Source organism: Octodon degus, unplaced genomic scaffold (genome assembly GCF_000260255.1).
Source record: "Octodon degus isolate 3935 unplaced genomic scaffold, OctDeg1.0 scaffold00036, whole genome shotgun sequence".
NCBI lineage: Eukaryota > Metazoa > Chordata > Mammalia > Rodentia > Octodontidae > Octodon > Octodon degus.
Window position 1 is genome coordinate 1,556,299 of NW_004524612.1, and position 6,920 is coordinate 1,563,218.

Below are 6,920 nucleotides of genomic sequence, written 5' to 3' on the forward strand. Positions count from 1 at the left end.
AAATTCCCTAACATTGTATTCTAAATTGTGCACATGAAATCTTTTTAATCCCAGAAGAGATTCTAAACATTTTCTTTACATTATGGAATAAAGGTACTAAATTGACACTTAACAGGCACTGTATATTATATTTCAATAAAAATACTTTTAAAAATAAAAAAAGAAAAGAAACAGATCACATTTAAAGGAAAATCCATCAGAATAATGACAGACTTCTCTTCACAAATCACCAAGTCAAGAAGACCATGGAGCAAAGTACCTCAAGCTCTCCAAGAAAACAAATTCTAGCCCAGACTGCTATACCCTACAAAACTCTCTTTCAAGTTTGATGGAGAAGTGAAATACTTCCATGATAAAGAACAACTAAAGAATTTCATGATGACAAACCCAAGCCTACACAGACTACTAAAACATATTCTAGAGAGGGACTAAAATGACCACAACTCCACAAATGAGAACAGAATGAACCCACCAAATATGGCAAACTATTAAACACAGGAGAAAAAAAAGATATACAACAGAATATGTCAATCATAAGTCGGTACATCTCAATTATGACCATCAATGTAAATAGACTCAATTCACCATTTAAAAGCAATAGACTGGCAGAGTGGATTAGGAAGCAAAATTCAATAATACACTATATACAACAAACACACTTAACTCATAATGAAATTCATAGGCTGTAAGTCAAAGGATGGAAAACAATACTACATACCCCAGCACCTCAGAAAACAGAAGGGGTATCAATCCTGTTCCCAGACAGTCTCAACTTCAAACCAAGAATAATCAAATGAAATAGAACAGATCACTACATACTGGTTAAGGGAAAAATACAAGAGGAAGAGGTAACAGACATAAATATGTATGCACCAAACACGGGAGCACTCACCTATAAAAGACAAATCTTAATGGACATGAAAAATCTATATTGAATACCACAATCTTAACAGGAGATCATAACACACCCTTATCCCAAAAGGGTAAGTCAAGCAGACAAAAATTAGCAAAGAAGTAGAACTTAACCAGAACTTGGAACAAATGGACTTAGTGGACATATACAGATTATTCTACCCAACCACATCTGAATACACATGTTTTTCAGTGTCACATGAGACATTTTCTAAAATAGACCACATACTAGTCCATAGGTCATGCTTAAGTATATGCAAGAAAACAGAAATTATCCCATTCATATTATCTGACCACAGTGCAATGAAACTAGAAATAAATGACAAAAAAGAAACCACAAAAACCCCATAAAATGCCTGGAGTTTAAACAACACCCTCTTCAGCAACCAATAGGTTACACAAGAAATTAAACAATATCCACAATTCAATAAAAATTCAAGCACAACTTATCAGAATTTATGGAATGCAATGAAAGCAGTTCTTAGAGGAAAATTTGTAACTGTCAACTCACACACATTCCAAAAACAGAACGGGAACAAATAAATACCCTAATGCTGCACCTCACACGTCTAGAAAAAGAAGAGCAAACCAAATCCAAAGCCCAAAGAAAGGAGGAAATTATAAAGATTAGAGCAGAAATTAATGAAACCGAGACAAAGAAAACAATACAAAGAATTAATGAATCAAAAAGCTTGTTCTTTAAAAGATTAAATAAAATTGATAAGCTCCTCCCTAATCTCATCAAAAGGAGGAAAGAAAAAACTCAAATTCAAGCAATAAGGAATGTGAAATTACCACAAACCCTGTGGAAATTCAGAAGATCATCAATTGCTATTTTGAGAATGGTTACTCTCACAGAATCTAAGACATGGAAGAAATGGACAGATTCCTAGAATAGTACAAATTACCAAAACTGAACCAAGATGTAAGAATTCTCAATGACTCAACAGCCAAAGAAATTCAAAATGTAATAAAAAAACCTATCGGCAAAGAAAAGCCCAGGCCCTGGTGGACACACAGCTGAATTCTACAAGACATTTACAAAAGATATAATCTCAATACTGCTCAAACTCTTCAATGAAATTGAAAAGGAAACAATTCTCCAAAGATCATTCCTGGAGGCAAGTACTATACTGGTATCAAAACCAGAGAAAGACTAAAAAAGAGAACTACAAGACAATCTTCCTCATGAACATAGATGCAAAAATCCCCAATAAAATACTAGCAAATAGGATACAGCAAACCATCAAGAAGATTATACATGACCAGGTAGGACTCATCCCAGGGATGCAAGGATGGTTCAACATTCACAAATCTATAAATGCAATACACTATATCAATAGACCCAAATCCAAGAATGACATAGTCTTCTCAATTGATACAGAAAAAGCTTTTGACAAGGTCCAACACTCATTCATGTTCAAAGTCCTACAGAAAATTAGAATAGATGGCCTCTAACTCAATCTGATAAAAGCCAATTAAGACAATCCAACCACTAACATAATTATAAACAGGGAAAAACTGAAATCTTTTACTCTCAGTTCAGGTACAAGACAAGGATGTCCTCTATCACCACTCCTATTCAATATAGTTCTGGAATCATTAATTAGAACCATTAGAAAAGTGGGAGAAATAAAAGGAGTAAAAATAGGTAATGAAGAAGTTAAACTATCATTATTTGCAGATGACATGGTACTCTACTTAGAAGACCAAAAAACTCCACAAAGAAGCTACTAGAATTAATACACAAATTTAGTAGTATAGTAGGATACAAAGTCAATACCAAAACATCAATAGCATTCATCTACACGGATAACAAACTGAGAGAGAAATTAGAGAAACAATACCTCTTATAATAGCACTGTGGAATGAGGTCTTGGAAGCCTGGAAGTCCCTGCTAGATTCCTGTGAGGGCTGCAGGATGCGGCTGGTGGACACAGGAGACAAGTTCTGCTTCTTCAGCATGGTTCGCGACCTCATCCTCTGGATGGAAGATGTCATTCGGCAGATTGAAGCCCAGGAAAAGCCAAGGGATGTATCATCTGTAGAGCTATTAATGAATAATCATCAAGGTATCAAAGCTGAAAACTGATGCTTGTAATGACAGTTTCACAACTTGCATTGAGCTTGGGAAGTCCCTGCTGGCAAGAAAACACTACGCATCTGAGGAGATCAAGGAAAAGTTACTGCAGTTGACCGAAAAGAGAAAAGAAATGATTGACAAGTGGGAAGACCGATGGGAGTGGTTGAGACTGATTTTGGAGGTCCATCAGTTCTCAATGGATGCCCTCGTGGCCGAGGCCTGGCTGCTTCGACAGGAGCCCTACTTATCCAGCTGGGAAATCTGCCAAAGTGTGGACGAGGTGGAGAAGCTCATCAAGCGCCACGAGGCATTTGAAAAGTCTGCAGCAAACTGGGATGAGAGGTTCTCCACCCTAGAAAGGCTGACAACATTGGAGTTACTGGAAATGCGCAGACAGCAAGAGGAAGAGGAGAGGAAAAGGTGGCCACCTTCTCCTGAGCCAAGCATGAAGGTTTCAGAGGAAACAGAGTCCCAGCAGCAGTGGAATACTTCAAAAGGAGAGCAAGTTTCCCAGAATGGTCTGCCAGCTGAACAAGGATCTCCATGGAGGGCACAAACAGTGGACACAAGCAAAATGGTCAACAGTGCTGCAGAGCAGAGGACAAGCTCAAAAAAGTCCAGCCCCATCCATCCCCTCCCCAACCTCTGCCCTCCCAACCCGGAGTGCTGCCACCCTGCCAACCAGAACCCAGGAGACACCTCCCGCCCAGATGAAAGGCTTCCTGAACTGGAAGCATGAATGGGAGGCCCACAAAAAAGCCTCAAGCAGGTCTTGGCACAATGTTTATTGTGTCATAAATAACCAAGAAATGGGTTTCAATAAAGATGCCAAGACCACTGCTTCTGGAATCCCATACCACAATAAGGTCCCTGTGAGTTTGAAAGAAGCTGTCTGTGAAGTGGCTCTTGATTACAAAGAGAAAAAACACGTGTTCAAGCTAAGACTAAATGATGGCAACGAGTACCTCTTCCAAACCAAAGATGATGAATAAATGAACATGTGGATCCAGGCCATCTCCTCTGCCATCTCCTCTGACAAACATGACACATCTGCCAGCACCCAGAGCACACCCGCCTCCAGCCGGGCACAGACCCTACCTACCAGTGTGGTCAGCACCAGTGAGTCCTGTCCTGGAAAGTGGGAGAAGGACAAAGAGAAAGACAAAGAAAAATGGTTCAGCCTGTTCGATAAAAAGAAGTGAACTTCTTTCCATGGGTCACCTCCTGCCCTTCTCTTACCTTTTCAGTGAAATTCCAGCATGCAAGCTCAGAACCAACCAACACATTACTTTCTGTGCCTAATGTTCCTCAAAGTGATTGATTTTCTGTGTTTTTTTTTAATATAGAGTATTTTGGGGGGGTAGGGAAAATATACCTAAACACTTTATCTCCAAGTTACAAAAGTTTGAGGTGCAGAGGAAAGGTAAGATTTTTTAATGAAATTATATAGGTTAGATCTCACTATTTAAACTGTTCCTCAATTTTGTGAGGCTGTGTTGGAAATAACCCTCCTCTAGTGCTGTTGGTTTGCAAGGCAGCGGTGCTCATACAATACTTCCTGTGCTCTCCAGAGACAAATGTGCCGATTTCCTGATACCACCCTTTTCCATTTACCTCCAGTGATTACCCTGACTCCTGACTACTAGAAGTACCCATGGTGGGCCTAACCATTATCAGACAGATCGTGTATTATGATCTTGCTGCAGCCGTCGTGCAGCTCCATGTTAAATCTACAGACCACACCACTTGTGCCCTGGCGTCACTTACTAACACACGACATGCAGCTTTCCCGCATCAACTACAACTACAGTTAAGAATATCGGTATACAAGAAGGAATAGAAACCTGATGCTGTTTTAAATAATCTGTAATTTGATTTTTTTTTGCTGAAATACAGTATATTGTATGTTTGAGATAATTCTAGTACAAAGTATAATAAAACTAGATGTATAATAAACCTTTTCAATCATTGGTGAGTGTACAAGTGGAACTGAAGCATTTACTGGACAAAGTAAAGTTACTCTAATGGTTACTTGCTCGTGTGTTGCCACACTGTGTTATAATTTGCTTCATTACCTTGCTATTGGATACATAGTGTGCATTTCTCTATCACTGTAACTATTGTAATGACAAATTTTCATCTTACTGCACAATCAAAATGGCATTGTTAGGAATGAACTCCAGGGCCTGGGCCTGAACAGGAAGTGGTCGCTCAGGCCTGGTGCTCCATCGTACAACCTGTACCGCTCAACCTTTGCCCTGTTAAATATATGTGATGTCATTAAATGCTTTTAAATCTAAAATTAATAAAAAAAAAAAAAAAAAATAGCACTGCAGAAATGAAATACCTAGAAATTAATCTAACTAAAGAAATCAAAGATCAATTCAATGCAAATTACAGTTCTCCAAAAAAAGAGATCATAGAGGATTTCAGAAAATGGAAAGATATGCTCTGCTCCTGGATAGGAAAAACCAACATAATGAAGATGGCCATACTCCCAAAATTGTTGTACAGATTTAATGTAATCCCTATCACAATACCACCAACATACCTCACAGACCTAAAGAAATCATTCTTAAAATTTATTTGGAACCAGAAAAGACCTAGAATAACAAAGGCAACCCTGGGCAACAAAGACAAGGCATGAGGCATTACAATTCCTGACTTGAAATTATACTACAAAGCTACTGTGATAAAATCAAGTATGGTACTGGCAACAAAATAGACCTGAGGATCAATGGAATAGATTAGAAGATACAGATGCAACTACAAACACATTTAGCCATCTTATCTTCAACAAAGGGGCCAAACATGCCTACTGGAAAAAAAGATAGCCTCATTAACAAACGGTGCTGGAATAACTGGCTCTCTACATGCCAAAAACTAAAACTTGACCCAGGTATATCATCATGCACTACACTAAGGTTAAAATGGATTAAAGATCTAAATATCAAAACAGAAACACTAAATCTGGAAGAGAAAACAGGTGGAAATCTTGAAAACGTAGGGGTAGGCAATGAGTCCATGAATAAAAATCAAACTGCAGGGGAAATACTTGAAAGAATTAACAACTGGGACCTCTTCTTGTTGAAAAGTTTTTGCACATCAAAAAAATTACCAACAGAGTGAAACGATACTCACAAATTGGGAAAAAAAATATTAACTAATAAGCCCTCAGACAAAGGTCTGCTCTCTAGAATTTATAAAGAACTAAAAAACATTAGAGCCCCAAAATTTAAAGACCTAATCCAGAAATGGGCATCCAAAATAAACACATATTTCTCAGAGGAAGAAATACAAGAAGAAAATAAATACTTGAAAAAATGCTCCACATCACTAGCCGTTCATGAAATACAAATTAAAACAACACTGAAATACCATCTCACCCAAGAAAGAATGGCTATCATAAAGAAATCAACCAGCAACAAATGTTGGAGGGGCTGTGGGGAAAAAGGAACCCTTCTCCACTGCCTGGTGGGAATATAGATTGGTGCAACCATTATGGAAATCAGTGTGGAGGCTCCTCAAAAAACTAGGACTGGGAATTTTTCCAAAAGAACTGTCAGCATCATATCATACTGATATATATGTACTTATGTTTATAGCAGCACAATTTGTGATAGCCAAATCTTGGAAGCAACCAAAATGCCTGTCACCTGAGAAATGGATGAAAAAGATGTAGTGTTTTTGTACAATGAAGTATTACTCAGCTATAAAGAATGATAAACCCAAAGCCTTCATATATAAGTGGATGTCATTTGAAGATATACTCCTCAGTGAAATAAACCAGACCCACATGTGTTAATATTGTATTGTCTCCCTAGTATAAGAACTGAAAAGAAGGGGCTGGTGAGATGGCTTAGTGGTCTAAAGCACCTACTCAGAGCAAGCTTAGCAAAGCACAGGGACCGCGGTTCAATCCCCC

General features: G+C 38.2%; 1 pseudogene; it reads left to right on the forward strand.

Annotated features, from left to right (window-relative positions):
• LOC101566402 overlaps positions 1–4,729 on the forward strand; it is a 22,256-nt pseudogene extending 17,527 nt beyond the window's left edge.
• Positions 4,730–6,920: the final 2,191 nt, after the last annotated feature.